Genomic DNA, 24,856 nt, shown 5'->3' on the forward strand with positions numbered 1-24,856 from the left:
GGATGAACAAACAACAAAGAAGCATATAGCAATGTTTTGTAATTTTGTAGAAAATCTCAATGTTGAACACTTGGATGTTGTTTTAAGACTTTTTGTGCAATAATTGGATGGAAAAGCAAGAAAATGGTTTAAAGGGCTTCCTAATAACTCTATTCCTACATGGGAAGAGATGGAGCACCTCTTCACCCAGAGATGGGGAGAGAAAATATACCATGGGTATTCACTCACAAAGTTTAATGCTATTAAGAAGAAATCTGATGAAAGTGTTGTTGAGTTCATCAAAAGGTTCAATAAACTTTACAACAGTCTTCCAGTGGAGATAAAGCCCCTTCTTGTTGGTGAAAAAATAACTTTTGCAGGGGCATTTGAATCAGATTTTAGGTTCAAATTGAGGGAGAAAAGATCCACAACCCTTGATCAGAGCCAAACTGATGCTTTAGAAATAGAAGAAAATTTTATGGTTGTAGGCAAAGCACCAGAGGCACAGCCTACTCAAGATAAGGGAAAGGCTAAAGTGGAATCCTCTCAAAGCCAAACATTAGAGGATATGAATAATGTAATTAAAAATTTGTCTAATAAATTGATTAAATTGGAATTGGAGAGTAAGAATTCTCAAAGGCAAGCAGAACAGAATAGAAACTTTAATCCTCAATATAGAAGACAACCTCTGCAAATTTTGCACAAGGAGTGAAAAGACCAGGATCAGGTTCAAGCACCACTTTACTTAGAGGCAGATCCTAATGAAGTACCAAAGCATTCCAGGTACCATGATGATAATATTTCCACATTACGTTTAGTAGATGAATATGAACTAGGTGTTGAGGGAGAAGAATATACTGAAACAGATTCCATTTATGATGAGAATGAAATTGATGAATATTGGAAGCAATTTACTGACTTTATGCAGACGGAATTACATAAGAAATATGACTTGAGATCAAGGAAAAGATCTAGAATTCAAGAAAATGAAGGTGAGCAGTAAGTTCTAGCTCCCCTACAAAAGGCGACTCCACAAGAACCACAGCTTGCAAAACAATTAAATAAATGAAAGCAACAACAAAATACAAATAACAAGACTCAAATACTTCAAGGTGAGTCTTCTCAAGATAAAAGTGACAAAATGCCTTTAGAAAGAATTGTTTCCATTCCACAGGAGAGTTCAGTGATGAAGAAAAGTGAAGATGAAAATGAAAGGAATACTAAACAGGTTCATGTGTTTAGTCTTACTAAAGAGTTAGAAAAAATCAGAATTCAGGTGCCCCTCACAGAGTTGGTCAAAACACCATTTTACTAAAGAGAGATTGCTAAGTTTATCAATCTATCTCAGAATGTGAATATAAATGACATTGTGAATCTGCAAGAAGTAAACCAGTATCGGTTTTTCATCCACATGGGGAGGAGGAAGATTCTTAAACACCTCCTTTCTACATTTCTTTATTAATTCATGATTTCCTCTTACATAATTGTATGTTTGATTCAGGAGCTTCACATAACCTTATGCCACTATCACTGATGAAACAACTAAAACTACAAGTTACTAAACCTTACAGAGACCTGTATTCTTTTGATTCAATTAAGGTCAAGTGTCTGGGTCTAATTAAAGATATGGTGGTGTCACTAGCCCAGATCCCAACTAGAAGCTTCGTAATGGATGTAGTGGTAGCAGATATCCCTGCTAGGTTTGGAATGTTGCTATCTAGGTCATGGGGGCCTAAATTGGGTGGTGTTTTGAAACTAGATTTTTCTTATGCTATCATACCAATTTTTGGTGGAGAAGAAAGAAGATTGTACAGAGAAACAAGATTTGTAAAAAAAATCACAAAGAATGAAACCAGTAATTCACCTATATATAGCCAAGAGAAAGACGACTTTTCTTGCTTCATGCTGCATGACAATGCAGAGTTGGTTGAAGATAACTAGAGGTAGCTTACTTTAGCCACTGTAAATACAGAGCTGCAAACAGAAGGGGTGTGTAAGTGCTTCCTTGATGGAGCCTATTCTAAAGAAGGAACACGTGTTGGTTTCCTTTTAATTACACCTAGAGGTAATATGATCCCTTTTTCTTTTAAATTGGAGTTCAAAGAGACTAATAATGTGGTAGAATATGAATCCTTGATCATTGCTATGCAAACAACAACAAAAAATGGGAGTCCAGTCAATTTCTATTTTTGGAGATTCAGAACTGATTATAAAGAAAATAAAGAACCATTGCCAAACAAAAAACCCTAGGCTTAGGGCATACAGAAATGAAGTGTGGGATTTGGTTGAGAACTTCTTTGAGGCTTTTAACATATAGTTCATTCGAAGAGATGGAAACATATTAATAGACTCTTTGGCTGTGGCTGCTAGTACTTATAGGCCTCCTATGAATCCAAAGCTAAGACATGAGGTTGAAATGAGGCACGGGCCTTCTGTTCCGGATAATATAAAACATTGGCAGATTTTTTAGGATGATCAGTAGCTTAAGGAATTATTTACTATGATTGAAGATTTTCAGGGCACCGAGATTGATCAGGATGAAGATGAAACAACAGAAGATGAAGAAGTAAGTGGTTCGAAAAATTCCATAGTTAATCAAAAATTTATTCAATTGAAAGATAATATTCTGCCAAGGGGGCTTGTCCCTCCTGAAAGACGTTTTAACTCCAATGATGTAGTTGTTATTTCAGAGAAAATTCCATAGGATGAGATTCAAGATCACAATATTGGAATCCATAAGGAGCCCAAGCTAGTCAAATTATTTAATGGATTTCCACTTAATTATAAGGAGAGATATATTGAGCTTTTCAAGGACTATATTGATGTTTTTGCTTGGTCCTATAAGGATCTCAAAACATATGATGTAAGTATTATTCAACACAAGATTCCCTTGAAAGAAGGATTAAACCATTTAAGTAGAAACTCATGCCCTTTTCTTTTACCATTGATTGAGAAAGAATTCAAAAAATTGCTTGATGCTAAGATAATAGTTCCACTCCGGTACTCTGACTGGGTGGCCAATTTAGTACCTGTAAGGAAGAATGGAGAAATAAGATTATGTGTGGATTTAAAAAATATAAATAGGGCTTCCTTAAAGATAAGTATATGTTAGATAAAATGGATCATGTGTTGCAGAAGGTAACTAGATCATTCATAATGTCCACACTAGATGGGTTCTTTGGGTATAACCTAGTGGTTGTTGATAAAGAATATCAGAAAAGGACTGCATTCATAACTCCTTGGGGAACCTTTATGTATGCTTGAATTCCTTTTGGGTTGATGAATGCAGGCACAACATTTCAGAGGGAAATGGAAAATGCATTTGTAGGTGATAAGTTTGTAGTGATATACTTGGATGACATCACTATTTTCTCTAAGTCTGATGAGGAGCATCTGGACCATCTTAAAAAGAAATTTGAGAAATGTAGAAAAATTGGGCTTTCTTTGAATCATAAGAAGTCTATTTTTTCTCTAGAAGAGGGAAAACTATTGGGGTACATTGTTTCGAGAGATGGAATGAAGATAGATCCAGCAAGGGTGCAAGCTGCACAGAAAATACCCCTACCCAGGAGTAAGAAAGACATTCAAAAATCTCTAGAAAAATAAATTTTCTAAGGAGGTGCGTTTCCAATTTTGTTGAAATTGTAAAAGAAATTACCAATATGTTGAAGAAGGAAAATGAGGTGCATTGGACCAAGGAATCTATAGATTCATTCTATAGGATTAAATAAGCATTACAAGTAGCTCCAGTTTTAATTAGCCCTAATTATTAAAAGCCTTTTCAAATTTTTCATTTTCATCACCTAATTCAATAACTATTTTTTTGTTATAGAAAATCATGAAGAAAAAGAGCATTCGGTTGCTTTCTTTAGCAAGATTCTCAGAGATGTTGAACTAAAGTACAATATTCTTGAAAAATAGGTATATTCTTTGGTAAAAGCCCTAAAGGCCTTCACAACTTATGTGCTGCAGTCACAGATCATTGCTTATGTGCCAAATGCTGCAGTAAAGGATGTCTTAGTCCACAGTGATGTGGAAGGAAAAATAGGAAAATGGATAGCCAAGATTCATCAGTATGACCTAGACATAAAGCCCGCAAAGCTGGTGAAAGGGTAGGGATTGGAAAAGAAGTTGATATAGTCGAATTTTCAAGCAATGGGAATCAACTTGCTAACACCTACAAATGAGGAAATAATTGAAGAAGGTGAAGAAAAATCAAACCCATTTACGAAGATATAATATAAATTTTTATGTTTAGAATGGTACAAGCACATAGTCCATTATTTATGTTTTCTCTCTTGTCCTCAATCTTTGGATAGAATAAGATATAGAGCATTAAAAACCAAAGCACATCCATATGCGATTATAGAGGGTAGATTGTATTGGAAGGATCCTATGGGAATTTTATTGTTATGTTTAACAGAGGATAAATTTACAGAGACCATTCAAGATTATCATGAGAAGTTATGTGGTGGACATTATAGTTGGAAAGCTACTACACATAAAATCCTCTAGGCAGGGTTTTATTGATGTTATAGAAATTTTTGTGCCTTACAGCATGAAGCATGAAATGTCCATAATCTAAGGGATCCAAAGTCCCTAAACATGTTTTTCCTACCCCTAGAGGAACAAGGTCAGCAAACCACAGCACTGAGTAAAAGTTCTCCACCTGAAAACACTCAAAAACAAGGCAATTCTAGATCATGTCAACTGCTCCACTGAGCATCTGCGCTGAATGTCAACTGCTCCACTGTCTACCTGCGTTGAATGTCAACTGCAAAGAAGGCTACCTGCGCTGAGCGAATTGGGACATGTGGCACAGTCATTCCTCAAGGTGTCAATGCCCAGGAAGCTTCTAAAATGACACTTGGATCAAGGAATTCGACTGGTGATGAGTAAGAGGGTCTAGATCTCCAAGTGGAAGCAAGAACCTCCAAGTGGACTCAAGAACTGAAGAATAACTGAAGTGGGAGAGGACACTAGTCAGCTTCATGCCAGCCTCAAGCTGACTCATCCTTTCTCCAAAACTCCTATATATAGAGCTCTCTCATGAGGTCTAGGGGGGCTGGAATCTGGTGAATGTAAGGAAGTGTTGTTGGTTTGAGTATAGAACTATTGGGTGATTTGCTTTGAAGGAGGTGAAGAGGAGATTTCTTTCTACTGGGAGGTGATGCTGGATTGGGCCTTTTATGGTTGTATCACTTCCTGAACTTTACTTCTTCCATTAATAAAGCATTTGAGGTTCTTCTATATGCATGTGTCTCAATGGTGTATTGTTATACTTGTGTATTTGATTTATTCTAATCCTTGAATCAATTATGAATGTATGCTTCTTGTAGTTTCCCTCTCTTGTCATTTTGCAGGATCTTGGTGTAGCTGGGCCAGTGAAAGAGCAAGGAGTTGGGAACAAGCAGCAAGGAGAGAAGATTGGATCAATCATTAGCGGAAGACATCGGTTAGTGGATCTCTTTCTCCCCTCTTTTACATCTCATAAAGAAGTAATCTTGAATAGGTTTGCTTTGATTGTTGCTGAGGTACTATCACCCTTAGAGTGGGATAGGGTCATTTTGTATTGGATACTTTTCCCAACAACAAATTGGCGACTCCACTGGGGATCGTATCTTGTTGGTTGCTTGTGTTTTTGCTATTCATTTCATAAACACAGGGAGTACCGAATCGAACCGCATTTGGAGCTTTCAAATGCAAAGTAGAGGGCAGTTACTCTAGCTCAGTTTCTGGGCATGTTTATGATTTGAAGAGCTGATCCACAAGGACTTTGAACAGCTCTTAGTGATAGCTTTTCATCCTCCTTTTCATCCCTTAGTGTGTACTTGATTGATAGCTTCTGATTTGGCCAAAAACTGTTGATTTTTGAGCAATCTGTGACCCGGAAACTGAGAAAAACGAAAGTTTATCTCTTCATTGCAGGCACTGTGAAGGCAGTCTGCATTTCATCGCAGGTCCCGAAGGGGCTACCTGCGCTGAATGTCAAACTGACAGTGTACTACCTGCGCTGAACCAGTTTTGCCTTGTGCTACTGGGGTTCCCTGCTGTTTATTGCCCTGTTTTCATCCTTGTTTTTGCAGCCTGTTATCAGTCAATGTACCTATCTGAAACCACCTTTCTTTGCCACTATTCCGCCTCGGTTGTATAAAGAAACTGTATTTGTTCTTTGCATATTTCTTACATCATTTGCAGTTTCCCATAACAAAAGTGAACTAGTCTTGTTGTGGCCTCTTAGATCTAGACCTGTGATAAGTGTCGTTTTGATCTTAAGAGTTAGTTTGTTTGCTGTTCATAGCTGATTGAGCTTTTTCTTTCGTCATATGGTTTGAATTTATATATTTCTAGTGTCGAAACGAGTAAATCTTAAGGTGTCTTTTGATTTTGGACAAGCTTGTTTGCTTTCACTTGAAATTGAATTCAAAGTTATACAACAGCTTTCTTTTTGTATTACATCAACATTAAGAAAGAGAAAAGAAATACCTGCATTGTACATTTTGCATTTGATAAGTTTGCATGTTGATTTAGGAAAAAGTGCATTAGTGTGTGCTCTTTGATCTGTGTGAAAAGATGATGTCTTTCTTTTCCCTCAGTAGTTAGGATTTTCAAAGTTAAAAGATTGGAAAAGCTTGCTTCTCATCTTTAGACTGCATTTAGGAATTTGTATCATACATCTCGTGGTGAACCTTGCAAGGCAAACTTTAAAAAGATCAACTTAAAATATATTGAATGAACCTAACAATGTTTTGAAACATAATGCAAACACATAGAGATCTAAGCTAGAGACGTGTTCCGGCATCGTTAAACGTAGTGACTATCGATCTCGAAGAAGGTGGGTGATTCCTCCTGAGAGTCGGTGGCACTAATACGGACTTGTGCTCCCACGTACCGTCGCGTATATATTGGGAGACCCCTATAGGAATATATCTTTTATCCTTAGGAAGCCGTGTCGGCCGCCCTACTGATCGCAATGCAGTGAACACAGCATTCACGAAGATCGACCACCCGTACCATAAAACGTATTCTGTGGTTTTGCGAAAGGTTTGGCACACCCTCTGCCTAGATCTCCAGAGTAGTTTCTTTTGGCCTTTTTCAAACTCTATAACTGAAAAAGTCCATCCGAGCATTTGTCACTTCGGGCTCATTAAAACATCGAAGGAGACTAGAGTCATCTTTAACCTTTTCTCGACTCTTAAAAAGTGAAAAAGCAAGTTGTGTCTAAAAGCGTCTAATAAAATTCATTCAATTCGGAAACACAAATTTCCCCTTTTAATATTTTGGTTGATCGAGTAATCCGCAATCGTGGAATAAAGTCAATTGAAACCCCGTCATTCGCGGAGGCTTATGAGTCAACTGTCTTTGTCTCCGGAATCGAAAACAATATGGATAAAGCGAACTCGTTTAACCGGTTCAAAATCTCCTATAAAAGTTAGAACAAGTGTTCCAACTACATCTAAGGTTCCGGTTACTCCAAACATTTCTGGAAACCCTGCCTCTATAGAAGAAGTTCAACAGCCACAGAAGGACAGTAATACTGATCCTAGTCTGGGGGCAAATACTTGTATAACTGAACCAGTTCCATCTGTAACCGGTCCAGAGAGTTTTGTTCCTCAAACAACTGTCGCTGTCAAAATAACCACTTCTTCGGCACCAGAAATATTTTACGGACCTGACGGTCTTCCTCTTCCACCGGGTTTGATTGCGATAGAGGAAATTGCAGAGGATCCGCAAGCAAGTACTCCAACCCATTTTGGAGTCGGGGTCACTCTATTTCCTTCATCAGAAGTTGATCCACCACAGGTGGAAGTTCCTGTAGAATCGCTAGGCAATCTATTGGATAGACTTAAAATGTCTGAACAACCGTCATCATCTAGGACTATGTCAAATGACACAGCGACAGCAAAAGCCCCTGACGTCACTCCGACGATGTTTGTCGGCATACCAGCTATCCCGACTAGCTCACAACAGCTAGAAGGTGTCCACCAAGGGACTATTTCGACAGTATGGTCTGTTCCAGTTTGTTCACCCGGAGTAATACCCGGCAACTCTTATGTTGAGACTCGCCAAATTGATCCATTTGGAGGTCAATTTGGGCAATCCAGTCCCCAAGGACAATCAATCCCCTTGAGTTCCGGATTGCTACCGTATGGGGGGCAGTATGCCCTTTCATTACCCCCTCCGGGAGGGTACCCATACGTGATTTCACAACAGTATTCAGGTTATACTGGAATTGTAACAAGTAGTTGGGTACCTATGCTACCTCAACAACCAAGAATTGTATATTCTATGCAACAGTGTGTACCTATGACGAACATCCCAACCACACCGGCTATTGTAACAGTGTCACAAGTTCAAGCGATGCCTGTTGCATGTCAACCTCAGATTTCTCAGGTTGTAATGCAACAGCCCCTTGACCATGGGTCACAACCACAATCGCCAACTGGTGGGGCGACACAGGTACAAACGGGTACAATTACCCCACACCTTGGTCCAACGGTTAGCATAGCACAACAAAACATGGCTTCACAACCGTGGCTAGTGCAATACCAACAACCACAATTCCACCAAGTGTATCAAGGTTCTGAGCAGCAGATCTTTGTGAACAGTGGACAACCGTATATCCAAAACGGTCAAAACCAACCACTTTATAGTGGTCAAGTCCACCAACCGTATCAGTCATACCAACATCAATTACATTATGCTGGTATGCAAAGGCCCACTGCTCAAGCGATTCCATCGTACCCTGGTTACGCTTCGCCTAACCTGAATCAACAGTTACCATTCGTGGCAACTTTAGAGTTACCCGATTTACACCGGTTAACCAACGATCCGATTGCTTATGCCCCTTGGTGGCCAGTGATTCCTCATAATCTTCCATCTGACATTCCTAAATTCAATGGAAATCCAGGTGAAGACCCATCGAATCACGTGATGACTTTTCATCTGTGGTGTTCGTCGAACACCCTAAACGACGATTCGATAAGGCTTCGCCTTTTTCAGAGGACATTGACAGGTCCAGCGGCTAAATGGTATATTGAATTGCCAAGAGCCTCTTTCGACAATTTTAGTTCCCTAGCCACGACTTTCTTAACCCATTTTCAATTACCGATAAGGTATGAAACGGGAACAGAAATATTAACCAACTTCAAGCAGACAACTGCCACCCATATATCTGATCATATACATGAGTGGCGTCGTCGTCGCAGGATGGTGAAAACATACGTTCCCGATCAGCTATTAGCTGAATGGTTTATAAAGTCATTACTTCCTGCTATTACGGAAGATGTGGCCAAGGGGGGAGTCATAACAGAGGAGCAAGTTATTGCTCGTGCACAATATTTGGACTTAGTTTATACTCAGTCCGGCACGCTCTACGACAAAATACCCGACGCCCCTAGACCAGAATTTTCAATTCCTCCTCCTCCTAAATCAAATAGTGACTCTCATGCCGGTGACGGTGTGATTGGCACGGCAAACGCGAAATCGATAAAGGCTTCATCAAAGAAAGCCCGTAAGAATTCGGATCAAAATGCAAAAGAAGAAATTCTTGCTTCGGAAGTAAATGCCGTATCAGCAGATAAAGGCAAAGAAACCAATCAACCAGGAAGCAAGAAAAAGCAAAACAAAGGGAAGAAGAAAAAACAGGGTGAGTCATCCCCTAGAAAAAATTCTTCAAACCCTCCTGGGAAAGGGAAACAAAATTATCCATGTCTAATATGTGATGATAAGGATCATAACACAAAGAATTGCCCATTCAAAGCTGAGTTAAAGAGGTTCTTTAAAAGTTCCCAAACCTCAGCTGTGTTAACTGATCCATTTCCCAACCCAGGTCAAAATATGGTTGATAGTGGAAATGCTTCCCCGTCGCAAGTGCTTATGTTGTCAGTTTCAAAACAGCAGAATGATGCTTTGATTTCGACAAGGAACAAAGATTACGGGAATCCTCAGCTGTCGAACGAAAAAGGTAAAGATCAACCAAGTAGTTCGACAACGACTTCGACAGAAGTCGTACCACCCATCATTCCTGAATTAACAATAAAACTGCCAAAGGGTGTAGTACACAAGTCGACATTTAATCCTCGCGCCAGAGCGGCGCAACATTATAACATAGTGGAAGATTTGGCACAGTCGCCATCCGCTATGTCGACTCTTGAGGTATTACAAAATTGTCCATCCCAAAGGCAGGCGTTGTTATCAGCAATTGGTGGGGTTGATCCTAAGGATTCCAATCTTGTATCCTTTGATCACAAAGGATATGATCCTCAGTTACCAGCTCAACTAGCTTTCCTTATTCAAGTGAAAGCCCTCAACAAAACTGTTCACAGAACAATTATTGATGAGGGAGCATCAACATGTATTATGTCGATGAGCTGCTGGAAAACTTTAGGATCTCCAACCTTATCGCGATCATCGACGACATTAAAAGCATTCGACTGAAGGACTTATACCCCATATGGTATCCTTAATAACCTGAAGGTTGAACTAGGAGGAAAAACAGTAGAAATTGATGTTGAGGTCATTGATGGAAATCTTGACTATAACATCCTACTGGGTAGACCATGGATTTATGCCATGGCAACTGTCGTGTCGACTTATTTTAGGAAGATCGCATTCCCGTTTGAAGGAGGGATTACGGTCGTCGACCAACAGAACTTCCTCCCTAATGGTTCACAAGTTACAGGAAGCATTCCCATGATCCATGAAAGCAACCATTCGCTTCAAGATATCGGAGTAGGATTATTGAAAGACCCCACATTGATGGGAACTTTCGCGCTACCACCTCCTATTTATACAGGAAATGTACCGTTTGTAGCAACCTGCAACATGATATCTTCTACGAAGGTCGACATGGATCGTACAATTGTTTTTCCCCCAAGCCCTCTAGAAATATTGTAGCAATCAATGTTTCAAGCATGGGAGGCAAACCCAAATCAACGCTCGTCAAGCGTTTGGGTAGATAGGTCTAGAGAATATGGAACCTCATTAGATCCTTGGTCGAAAGTACATGGGACTGACGAAGGAATCTTACAATCGATGTTGATTGGGGGGGCACCATGGAATGATCACCACCATCGTTCCCTTCTTCCGGAATTTGAAGAAGATACTCAAAGTGACCTTTATCACCCTTCAGTATTTGAATTCCTAACAAATACTGTAAATACGGTGGATTCCGAGTGAAACTTATCCAATATTGAAGAGACTATAGCCATAAATATCTCGACTAAAACAGATGTTGTAGAGAATATTTATGTCGGCAAAGGTTGTTCCTCTTCAGAATTGGAAATATATAACGCTCTTTTTCGCGAATTCAGAGATGTCTTTGCTTGGTCATATGATGAAATGCCAGGCATTGACTCGAGTATCGTTGAAAATGAAATTAAAATGTATTCTGATGTCAAACCGGTAAGACAACGGCTTCGGCAGGTGCACCCCAAGAAAGCCGCTGCCATTAAGGTGGAAGTTGAAAAACTTCTCCATGCTGGATTCATCTACCCGGTTCCTCTAACCGATTGGGTATCGAATATTGTCCCTGTTATGAAGAAACAAGGGACGATTAGAGTGTGTGTCGATTATAGGGATGTAAACCAAGCTTGTCCGAAGGACAACTACCCTACACCCTTCATCGACCAGATAATTGATGAATGCGCCGGATGTGAAATCTTTTCATTTATGGATGGATTTTCCGGGTATAATAAAATAAATATCCGCCCACAGGACCAGTCAAAGACTGCATTTATTTGTCCGTGGGGCACATTCGCTTATCGAAAATTACCCTTTGGTTTAAAGAACGCAGGGGCGACGTTTCAGAGGGCAATGAATTATGCCTTCCATGACATCAAGAACATTGTTCAACCTTATCTCGACGACCTTCCGGCTCATTCGCGAAAGCGGACTGATCATCCGCAGCATTTAAGAGCGATATTTCTACGTTGCCGACACTACAAGATAAGACTCAATCCACACAAATGTGTGTTTTGCGTCGGTTCTGGTCGTCTGCTTGGCTTTGTAGTCTCTAAGGATGGGATTCGTCTCGACCCCTGCAAGGTTCAGGCAATCATTAATTTGCCTCCACCTTCAAATTTGCTTCAGATTCAGAAACTCCAAGGGAAAGCAAACTTTCTGAGGAGGTTCATTCCAAATTACGCAGAACTTGCTAAAGGTTATACACGTCTTTTGAAAAAGGATGTACCTTTTGTCTGGGACCAGGTGGCGCAAGCTTCCTTTGATGCTCTGAAATATTGTCTAGTAAAATCATCATTAATGTACGCCCCGGACTATCAAAGAGATTTTAACCTGTATCTGGCTGCAGCGGATACGACCATTGCGATGGTTTTAGTTCAAGAAGTCGATGGAATTGAACATCCTATATATTATTTAAGTAAAAACTTAAATGATACAGAAAGTAAATATTCTTATGTTGAAAAACTAGCGCTTGCAGCTGTTCAAGCGATTCAAAGGTTTCGACATTATGTCCTCTTTCGGAAAACTACCATCTTGTCAGATTGCAACCCCATGACTTATATACTGTCGCGACAGTTGCTGGGGGGCAAATATTCAAAATGGATAGCGATCCTTCAAGAGTTTGATCTGGAATTTGTAAAATCCAAATCAAAGAAAGCTCTAGTTTTCGCAGAATTATTATGTGATTTCCCATCGTCGTCCAACGATGAAACATCGGAAGAGTCAATCGTGGACGAAAGTTTGTTTCTGATATCTGCAAGCGATGAGTGGTATGGAGATATCATAGTTTATCTCCATACCCAAAAGTTCAGGCCAAACACCTCTCACTCCGAACAAAAACGTATACGATACCAAGCAAAAGACTACATGATCGTCGGTGATACACTTTACCGTCGCGGTATCGATACAGTTCTGAGGAGGTGCCTTACCCATGAGGAGGCCGAAAAAGCCCTGAATGAATGTCATTCAGGCGCGTGTGGGGGGCATCAATCTGGATTTGCAACAGCACAAAAAATCTTACGAGCAGGATACTTCTGGCCAACCATGTTCAAAGATTGCATAATCGCAGTCAGAAGTTGCCATGCTTGTCAAATTTTTGATAGCAAAACCAGACGACCACCCACACCTTTACAGCCGATAGTTGCTGTTGGGCCCTTCGCCAAGTGGGGCATCGATTTCATGCAATGTAACCCCACCTCGACCGGGGGGCATGGGTATATTATAGTCGTTGTTGACTATTTTACCAAATGGGCCGAGGCGATGCCTACATTGGATAACACTGGTGAAACATCTACCCTTTTCTTTTTCAATCATGTAGTCGCCAGGTTCGGCATACCACAGGCTATAGTTACAGATCATGGGTCGCATTTTCGCAATCACATGATGGTCGAATTAGCTGCCAAGCTAGGGCTATCTCACAACAGCTCTACCCCATATTATCCGCAAGCCAATGGACAAAGTCCTGAAGCGTATGTTGCAAAGGATGATCGGGGTTCATAAAAGAAGGTGGCACCTAATCCTTTACTCAGCCTTGTGGGCTTACCGAACGTCGGTAAAGAGCGCAATCGGGTTCACACCTTTTCAACTGGTGTATGGCCTGGAAGCAGTCTTGCCGATCCAGTGCGAAATTTCGTCGCTTAAACTCGCAATTGATCTCCTCCTCGGAACTTCAGAAGAAGAGGCTCGTTTCTTGGAATTAATCCAATCGGATGAAACCCGTCGTGATGCCGCTTTTGCTAACGAAGCCCATAAGAAGCGAGTCAAGGCTCAGTTCGACAAAAGTGTCAAACCCCGTGTCTTCTCAGAAGGTGATTTGGTCTTGCTTTATGACCAAGAATCCGATAAATTGGGAGCAGGTAAATTCAAGTCTTTATGGATGGGCCCCTACATTGTTAAAAGGGTGTTAGCAAAAGGAGCCTACGAGTTAATGGATTACGACGGAATTCCACTGGCGCAGCCCCGCAACGGGTTGTACCTCAAGCGTTACTATGCTTAAATAGTAACCTTCATGCTTTTGTTGTATTTTGTTTTCGCTAAAGTATTTGTTCTGGTCGAGTGATCCACCTTTTACATTTGTTGCAGATGTCGAACCTTCTGGAGACATGTGTTGGATATGCCGACGGAGCGAGTCGTAGTTCGCGGAACCTATCCTCCGCAGCCTGGGCCATTTTTTATCCAAGCGGCGAGTTAGTAAGTTTCAGAGGGGTGTGTATTGGGCAATCAACGAATAACATCGCTGAGTATAGCGCGTTGATAGAACTACTCTCTGATGCCATCACACGTGGCATACGCCAACTAATTGTCAGGCTAGACTCACAGCTCGTAATACTACAACTCAATGGTATATACTCCGTTCGCAATCCAGCTATTTATCGCATGTTCCTAAGGGTTAAGATCTTGGAAAGACGATTTGATTCAATTCATTATCAACATATTTCCAGAAACTTAAACACATTAACTGACTCATTAGCAAACTATGTGTTAGATAGACATTTGCAACATTTATAAAAAAGGACACATCATCAAAGATTGTACATATGGATCATATAACTCAAACAGAATAAAACTCGAAAATCAAAATATATATAAGCTGTTTATAGTTCATACATAATGTTCTGTAACCAAGACAAAATGGGTCATATGACCTAAAAACTCAAAAATGCTAGGGGGCACCCTAGCCTAGTGGTGCTCATGATAGCACGTCACGGCCTGTGCAATCATGCGCAAGAGACGAGTCCATCGTCTCGGCACACCAGTAGTGTGTCGCTGCAGCTGTAAAGGTAACTCATCAATCCTCACATCGGGAATGCCGAGAGTAAGGCTCTCAACCTGCTCCTGCACAGCTGTAAGGGTCTCAGTATCGTCAAGGTCGCGAATAATAGCTCTCCTAGCAGGCTCCACTGTCGGGGCAACAACTGGCGGTCTCGGACGAACTGCTGGACGAACAGGACCAACATCTGCATGCACCCAAGAGTATGATTAAAAGTCTTGATAGAATAAAGCACAGCAACATTATGAATAAAACAGTAAACAATGATATGGTCAAAGAGTTTACCAATAGCGCCCCACTGTTTGCCATCCGGTAGCACCAAATCCGGATCACCTCGGAAATCCATACCCACATATGGATACTCGGAAAAGACCATCTCCTGGCGCTCGAACCACCTGAAGAAGGCATCAGTAAAAGTAATCTGAGGTTGACCAGCATGCCTAGACATGTGATCGACCCACCTCTGCATGCGTGGCTCGGTCGGAGAAGGCAAGTCGAGTATGATGTACTGAGGCTGCATCAGTGGGATTTTCTCCAAGGCGAAGGCAGTCAGAATAGAACCAAATCCAAAGTTCTTCAGCTTCCCGTCCTTTACCTTGGTCAACTAACTTTTCATCTGAACAAGTACTGCATCACACCAGTTGAATACTTTCGGTTGGAGACACTCCAAGGCGTGCTGCACATAAGATCTGTTGGCAACATGTAGAGCTGCGCTACCGGCCATCCTACCAATGGTATACAGAATGGACCTAAGAGACCTGTCAGTAATCTCACGGATAACAACCTTGCCATCTCTGCTCGGCTGGGAACCTTCCCTGCAATACTGGCGGACATAATCTCTGGTGGAATCAGTCCCCCGGGCCGTACCTGACAAGGAAATGGGGGCACCTCGCCTTGACAATCCAGTCAAGAAGTACATGTCCTCTATGGTCAAGGGGATGGACTTTCCCCTAATCTGGAATACTTGGTTAATAGGATCCCAAGCATCAAGCATATACTGCAGCAAAGTGATCTGTGCTCTCATGCTAGAGATACGGAAAAACTTCAGCAGGCCACAGTTCCACAGCGCGTTCACCGTGACAGGGTCATGGAGGGCAATCATGTCCTCCTCTTCATGTTCTCGTTCTCGCCATGTAAGGGACATTTTGTTCAAAGTTCCCTGCAAAGAAAACAAGAGAAGCAGTAAGTTCCTGATTTTGATGAAAAACTGACGAAAATTCATCAAAAAATGAGCTGGAAATTCAGTTTTCTGAGCCCAGCGCAGGCAGAGAGAGTCCCACCTGCGCTGAAGGTCAGGCTGCCTTAAGGCAGCTTGACATTCAGCGTAGGTTTCGAATGGGGAACCTGCGCTGAAGTTAGGGCGCCCTGGCAAAACCCCTGAGGCCCAGAAATACTGAAAAATAGACATAAAACTGGAAAAGGAAACCATGAAAAGAAAGAGCTAGGGTTTAGCTCCTACCTAGTCCAGACGGCGTTGAAAATCGTCCGCAGAATCTCCCGGAATCAGCTGGTGAAAATCAAGGGGGAAGAGGCACCTCCAGAGCTCCAACAAACCAAATGCAAATGAAATGGTAAATGAGAGGTAAAAACACCTTTTAATTGCTTTTTACGTAGTTCAAAGTGAAATATTAGGGTTATAATCTCATTTCCATGCAAATATTATTCATTTCTAACAAAGTTTGTTGCAGCAATTGAGAATGCAGTACTATCCTTGAAAAGAGAAAAGCTAGTAATGGTAAAAAATTAAAATTTGACCATATAATCGAGCAGTTTTAGCATAAAGTTCATGCTCGTTAAAAAATAAATAAAAGCAGTGAGCAATGTTTCCTCCAGAGTTTAAGCTTATTTTTATCTAAAAAAAGAACCTATCCCGGTAAATAACCACTGTGATCGTAAATTTATCAGCCATAAAAAGCCTTGGTCGTGTTTTGCACCTGCCACCTCCACTTTCATTTTGGCCGATCGTTCACCTCCATATGATTGTTTACCCATTTTGAGGAACAGCTGCGAAGAGTGATTTCACCTAGCCATCCTTGTGACACTGCCGTGATTGGAAAATTCCAACCTGTACCTGGAATCTGCTGCTATCCCTGTTTATCACTCGTTCCTCAAAAGACGAGTCTTCTTTAAGCTCTTTTCAACTGACTCGTAAAATATGAAAAGTTTGCCGAGTTTTGGCCTTCCAGCTCGTTAAAGTGACCGGAAGAGCTATCCCTCCTCTAGATTTTAATCTTTTTGGACCTGAGGGATTATTGCACAAAAAGGTCGAGCGCTTGTTTTATTCGGCTCGTTAAAGTTATCGAAAACTCATCCCTTCTGTATTGTTTTATACTTTTTCGGACTTAAGGGATTAGATGACGAAAAAGGAATTTTGGAGTTAACTTTCTGTACCTTTTCAGACTCTCTAAAAATGAAAAGGACCGATTTTTCCTTGTCGTTAGACTCGTTAAAATGATTAAATGGCGACAAACTTGTCTTTAGACGAGAACGAGTTTCCCTATCACTAGGCTCGTTAAAACATAGCGATGGGCTTGCCCGAAGGGTAGGTTATAGAACAAGCATATGTTATCCTCCTCAGGCTTGACAAAAATAAAGAGGTACTGGTCAGAAATGACTGGGGAAAAATTGGGAGAACCTCAAAGCTTTGATGGTAGAAAGTCGCTCTTGAACATGGCACTTTTCCTCCGTATCACATCGGGTTGGGTTGTTTCATTCACCGGTCTCATCACCATGGTCCCGCCAAACCATCCACATTTGGGGTAATGCTACCGATCCATTGCATCAGTGTCGTTATATGTTCAAGAGATGTTGTTCAGAAAGAGTCAACCGTGTCCCATCCACTGCCATACATTATCCTTCATCCATCCATGACCGCCACCCTGAATCATATGTCACAGATTGTTTTCACCTCCACTAAAATCATTAGCTCCGTTCCGTGTCACTGATGTGGGATTCATTAAGGCCCTCCTTTGACGAATCGCTTCTTGTCGACTTCAGCTCATTATCCAAGAAGTTGATCTAGGAACACCCCCCTCAGTACTTTGAAGCTTGCATGCCTCAATGGCAAGTTTCTCACTTCCGGCGACAGGTATACATCAATGACCTTCGACCAGAAGATTTTGCGTGGTGTTCGACGCCAAGTCCTTTATTCACACCACGTGAATTGTACTGCAGTACCTTGAGGGTCATTATCATTATCGGTGATTCCTCTCGCGCTTGTTAACGGTTTACGTCATTGACCGGTAATCAAGCGACGTCTTTCCATGTTCGACTTCAGCGCAATTCTCACATGGATCGACTTGTACTTAGAGTGAATATCGAACGAGTTTGAAGACCCCGGATCTAGTTTCATCCATCCGGGCTGCGATATATATTCAGGAAATATAAAGACATTTGACATGTACATCATTGCAGCAGATGATCATCCTACTCAAAGGATGATAATTTCAACAGAGAATTATCAGTCTACCATCAGACGATCATCTGTTCTATGTACCAAAATGAATTTATAAAGCTGAGCATGGGAATGCCCACCTCAGCTAGATCATGAAAGCAGAATGAAAAATAATGTATTGTATTGTATTTTATTACAGGTCACCTCTCAGCGATTGAATGAACTTCGGATCCTCCTGATAAAGCATTTCACCCGATAAACAACCTCATACTTTAGGGGGCAACTGTTATAGACATTTTTGTGCCTTACAGCATGAAGCATGAAATGTCGATAATCTAAGGGATCCAAAGTCCCTAAACATGTTGTTCCTACCCCTAGAGGAACAAGGTCAGCAAACCACAGCACTGAGTAAAAGTTCTCCACCTGAAAACACTCAAAAACAAGGCAATTCTGGATCATGTCAACTGCTCCACTGAGCATCTGTGCTGAATGTCAACTGCTCCACTGTCTACCTGCGCTGAATGTCAACTGCAAAGAAGGCTACCTGCGCTGAGCGAATTGGGACATGTGGCACACTCATTCCTCAAGGTGTCAATGCCCAGGAAGCTTCTAAAATGACACTTGGATCAAGGAATTCGACTGGTGATGAGTAAGAGGGTCTAGATCTCCAAGTGGAAGCAAGAACCTCCAAGTGGACTCAAGAACTGAAGAATAACTGAAGTGGGAGAGGACACTAGTCAGCTTCATGCCAGCCTCAAGTTGACTCATCCTTTCTCCAAAACTCCTATATATAGAGCTCTCTCATGAGGTCTAGGGGGGCTGGAATCTGGTGAATGTAAGGAAGTGCTGTTGGTTTGAGTATAGAACTATTGGGTGATTTGCTTTGAAGGAGGTGAAGAGGAGATTTCTTTCTGCTGGGAGGTGATGCTGGATTGGGCCTTTTATGGTTGTATCACTTCCTGAACTTTACTTCTTCCATTAATAAATCATTTGAGGTTCTTCTATATGCATGTGTCTCAATGGTGTATTGTTATACTTGTGTATTTGATTTATTCTAATCCTTGAATCAATTATGAATGTATGCTTCTTGTAGTTTCCCTCTCTTGTCATTTTGCAGGATCTTGGTGTAGCTGGGCCAGTGAACGAGCAAGGAGCTGGGAACAAGCAGCAAGGAGAGAAGATTGGATCAATCATTAGCGGAAGACATCGGTTAGTGGATCTCTTTCTCCCCTCTTTTACATCTCATAAAGAAGTAATCTTGAATAGCTTTGCTTTGATTGTTGTTGAGGTACTATCACCCTTAGAGTGGGATAGGGTCATTCCGTATTGGATACTTTTCCCAACAACAATTGGCCCACCCTATTTGGTGATATATACAAGTTTTTCAGAGGCTATTAGAAGTGTCAAATTATTGCTGAGAAGAAAATTTTATCTCCCTTGCCTTTGATCCCAGTCTTCATATAAGAACCATTCAGACAATCAGCACTAGACTTTGTTGTAGAAATTAACCCACCTTCAAGTGGACAGCACAAGTGGGTTCTTACAGCGACTGATTGCTTCACCAAGTGGGTAGAAGCTATACCTACTAAAAGGGAAAATGACCAGGTGGTGATGAAGTTTTTAGAGGAAAATATTTTCAGCAGATTTGGATGCCATGTCAAAATCATAACAGAAAATGCTCAAGTGTTCAATTCAAGTAAGTTTGTTTCTTTTTGTCAGAAGTATAATGTTATTTTATCTCATTCAACAACTTGTCATCCATAGCGAAATGGATTGGCCGAATCCACTAACAAAACATTGATGAGAATTCTTAAGCAAACTATTGCAGAGAATCAGAAAGACTGGGATTCGAAGTTAAAGTTTTCTCTATGTGTTGTCCAAGTGACTACTTGAAGGTCTACAGGAAAATCACCTTTTGAGTTAGTGTATGGAACTAAAGCTCTATTCCCTATTCAGCTTGTGAAGCCTGTGATTGCAATGATTCAGGAGGAAAAAGAATAGCCCAATGCTCTAATAACAAGGATGCATAAGGTAGTGGAGTTGAGTGAAAGCAGGGATAAGGTAAGAGATAATTTGATTATGTATCAATCAAAGATGAAGGGTATTTTTGACAAAAAGGCCAAATAAATTGATTTTAAAGTTGGAGACCTGGTATTAAGGTGGGATACTAGAAGATAAGATAACAACGAACATGGGAAGTTTGATCCTCTCTGGTATGGCCCATTCAAAATTATAGAAGTAAGGGAAAATAATACATTCTTCCTGGAGAATCTTGATGGTCAAACTTTATAGCTGCATGTCGATGGGCAATATCTCAAACAATATTTCCAGTTCTGAAGCACAAGCATTTTGTCGTTGTAGATACCGAAGTGAATTCATTATACAAATTCCATAGAATTTAAATTGGCTAAGCAATATGTGACTCCATGCCCAAGGTGAAGGCACTGATTTGTGGTTCTTAGTGCTTCTGTGGCAAAAGAACTATCCCTAGGTGGAGCCAGATGTTGTAGCATCCATTGTCATTTCAATTTTATTTTTAGTTTTATCGTAAAAAATAAATAAATAAATATTATGCTCTAACATAATTAAAAGCAAATGTGGAAATCTGAAAGAAGTGATTTATTTTATATTATTGATGGATTTTAAACGTGAGAAACCCAGGAGAAATTCTGAGCCATCTGATCGACAAGCAACAGATCTAATGGTAATCACGTGATAACAGGTGCAGAGAATAACTCCAAAATTGGACGCAAGAAGTTATAAAACTAAGTTAAAACCTCAGTTAATCAGGGCCTTCTGCTTGAAGGATTTAGATTCGACGGTAATCGCGTGGTTAACTATGAAGAGGTTTAATCCAGAAAATGGACACGATGGTTTATGGAATGTGATTTAATCCACTGAAGTTCGGATCGATCACAATTACTCATCAAGAAGGGATGAGATCCGACAGATGTCGCGTAAAAAAGTGCATGTTTTTTATTATGAGTTTCGGAGACGAGAAGTCTATGAACTGCAGCTTCGTTTCCTTTCAGTTCTGTGGGGAAGATAAAGGTTTGTGGAAAAGGTAGACACGATATGTTCTGAACTGGAGTTTATTTCCTTTTGGGTTCTAGCCATAAGCATTTAAGGAAGGATCGACTGTGATTGGTCAAGTTTCTTTGTTAATCTGCCAATTAGAATGCTTCTAATATATGTGTGGGCCATAAAGGTTTCTTGGTGTTTCCACCAATTAGAATGCTTCCGATATATACGTGGGCCCATAGCCCATAGTTCCACGCACGAAATTTTGTAAAGATGCAGCTTTGTTGCGTTAAAGCAGTTTAGCTGTCATTTGGACATCTACAGGATTACAGCTTGCAGAATACAGTACCACATACTCAGGCCACAGATTCGAATAGAGAGCATCCATCACCAATCATATTCTAATTTCTGTTACTTCTTGTTATTTTGTTTTCTTGAGAAGAATGAGGTGTCTTTTACCCTCTAATGTAATATTCTGTAATGACTTTTACTTTAGACAATTAGGAGATAGTTAAGTAGTTTAACAGTTTTGGTGATTACCAATTGTCCCATGATGTATAAAAATAGGCATAATTATAAAAAATGGGTCCTACTTTTGAAGAGCCTAGAGGCTATGCTATTGTATTCTTGATGAAATTGATGATTAATGAAAGAATCAGGAATTTTCCACACATTGTAGGGTATGATTTTGTAATTTCTCTGTTATGTGTCATCATGTGTCTTCCTTTCTTTAAGTATGGTAATGAAGTTGCAGGTCTTTGTTTACTTATGTGAATGAAGTTAAAATTCCTTAAAAGAGTAGTTCTGTACTTAAAGTTCCTACTTCTACATTTCTTCTAAGTTACAGATAATATTTTCTGTGAAAAAACAACATATTGTCTCTAACTTCTCAAAGTGTTACAGATAATAGTTTCTGTGAAAAACAACATGTTGTATCTAACTTCTCAAAGAATTCTTCACTCAGCATTTATATCCAACAACCAAATGGCATTCTGAGACTTTCTTATCAGCTAAGTATTAAGGGTTAAAAGCCAGTTCCTTCAGGTCCTTCACTTGAGGATATATCATACAAATAAGTTACAAGAATAATAAACATCAATGTCTTAAGCACAATTTCTACACAGCCAATAAATTGGTTTCTTAAGGGACAATAGGTAGCATCATTGAGAAGCTAGAATTGCATCATCATAAGCATTGGAAATGAAATGAAACTTATTTTGTTGTTAATGGAAGACTAAGTTCATTTAGGACATGTATTAGTAAAATATTTCATTATTTTATTGTTGCGTTGAGTGTAAACTTTCATCAAAAACAAAGATTTATTTTCTCATACAGCTGCATATAGAAGTTTTCAGATAACAGGGCTAGGGCCTTGGAATTGAAACCTAATCCAAGATCAACTATTAAAATTTATTGAATTAACCTAAGGAATCAATGAAACTTAATGCTCACATTTAGTGGTCTAGGCTAGATACGTGTTCCGATGTCTTTAAACCTAGCAGTTGTCATTCGATTTGGAATTAGACAACACTACTACAGACTTGTGCTCACCATACCATCGCATATAGAAAGTGATACCCCACTAGTTTTGCAACCCTTTAACTATAAGAAGCTGATTTTGCTACCGTGTAAACATGATACACCGATAACATCATTCAAGGAGATTTCCTGCTCATACTTTTTGGTTCGTCGGGAGGTATTCTGCAATTCATGGTTATCTGGTAATCCCTTTTGCCTAGATTATCCTAAGTAGTCATTTTGGTCTTTCTGACTCTTTAAATTTTAAAATATCATTGATCACTTGTCCTTTTGAGCTCATTAACTCTGAAAGTGACTAAAGTCACCTTTCACCCTTTTCTCGACTCTTAAAATATGAAAAGGCAAAGTTTTGTTTCAGTCTCTTAAAATTAACTACCCATGATATATTCATGGTTAAATTTATCTCCCTTAGTGATTCTTTAGGGTCAATTCCAATGGAAACATTTCCAGATTCTATTAGTCAAGGATTCCCCTTGGATGGGAGCCCTAGTCCCTTTCCTTATTTTGGAAATGTTGGTGATCTTTATATGGCAACGTTGTCCCTACCTGGGTTAACCATTGGTTTACTTATCTGGTTATTTTCGACCTTGGTGGTCCTGAGTGTCCCAACTCTTGCCCAACCATCTCCTTCATTTGAACCACATCACATTGATTCTAAGGTTGACCTCTCACCTTCTTCCCCTATTTATTCACCCTCCTCTTCTACTTCGCTTGGTGAAAGTCTGAAATCCAGTAACCAAAAGGCTAAGATGAAGAAGAAGAAGTGAGAGGCCAACTGTGCAATTGCTATTCCAAATGAACCTCCAGTAGACAAACCTTTTGATCCTCCAGGGAAGGTCAAATTCCCTTACAAGCTATGTAAGGGTCACCATCTCCTTCGAGACTGTCCTGGCATCCCCAGAGTCTTAGAGGTATGGTCTCAAGACCTTAATCGACCATCCCTGTCGACCTATGGAGATCATGTTGATGCTACGCCTTCATTTAATGATGGTAGGAAGAAGGAAAAGATTAGATTCCCTTGTGGGTTATGTGAACAGAAGCATCTTCTTCACCTTTCTCCTCTTATGGATAAATCTTCCAAAGTTTTGGAAAACCTTACAACTCCTCAAGCCTAACTCCCTATTGGTTATTAGAGGATTTCTTCTAAGCCTCTCCTAGTTGGTAAAGTGATTGACTTGGTTTCATCTCTTGCCCATCATGCTCTCCCTGAGCATGACTCTCTTGTGTCTATTCCCAACCAACCATTGGTAGAAAAGAGTGTTGAATTGGCTCTGCTCTTAGTTGTTCACTCTGTTCCCAAAGAGAGTAGTGATCATACTACTCATGTGCTTCTCATCTACTCATATTCTTATGAATTGAAGAGTGGCCCTCCCATCCCATTTGTTCAGGAGAGTCCTTCTCCTATTCCTGTATAGCATGGGGGAAATCATATGATGTCCCCACTAAGTAGTTATGTTGTTTCTTTTGATTGGATTCAATCGACTGCATTCCTCCTCCCATATTATGTGCCTTTCTAAATTACGGTAAAATCCTATAATATGGTAGTACATGGCACTCTATCAAATGAAGGCGCATTTGTTAGAATCATGTATTCTACTACTTGGCAAGATTTCGGTTCCCCACAACTTGTGCCTATCACCCAAAATATGTTGGCTTTCAACGGAGGAACCAATCAACCCTTAGGGATCCTTCTAAAGTTCCATATTACTTTGGGAGGAAAGACCATCTACATAGAAGTGATGGTAGTCCAAGGTCCCTTAGATTTCAATCTTCTCCTTGGATGTGACTATGTTTATGTCTTGGGAGCTCTTGTTTCTTCACTTTTCCATGTGGTTTTTTTTCCACACGAAGGGAGAATAGTGAACATTGATCAATTGTCGTTCATTGGTCACCAGGTGCCTCCTATGCAACCATCATCCCCTATTGGCTCTTGTTTGCAAGTAGTACCCTCCCTACCATAGGTCAATTACGTGGCTACCTTTTCCGTCTCCACATTTTCTGATGATCACATGGATGGTATAGTGCATTATGTACTAGGGGCATTGGAACCTGATCTATCATTTGTACCAGTTGACATGTGTTCCTCCCACAACATAGTTCTCCCATCGAGTGAGGACCTTTTGGGGGCCATGTTCTCGTATGGTCCATGATCAAATTGTACAAGCATAGTTCCTTGTCTTGTGTCAAGC

The sequence above is a fragment of the Pinus tabuliformis genome, chromosome 7 (genome assembly GCF_031772625.1).
Source record: "Pinus tabuliformis cultivar Carrire ecotype Pingquan chromosome 7, CPIR1, whole genome shotgun sequence".
NCBI lineage: Eukaryota > Viridiplantae > Streptophyta > Pinopsida > Pinales > Pinaceae > Pinus > Pinus tabuliformis.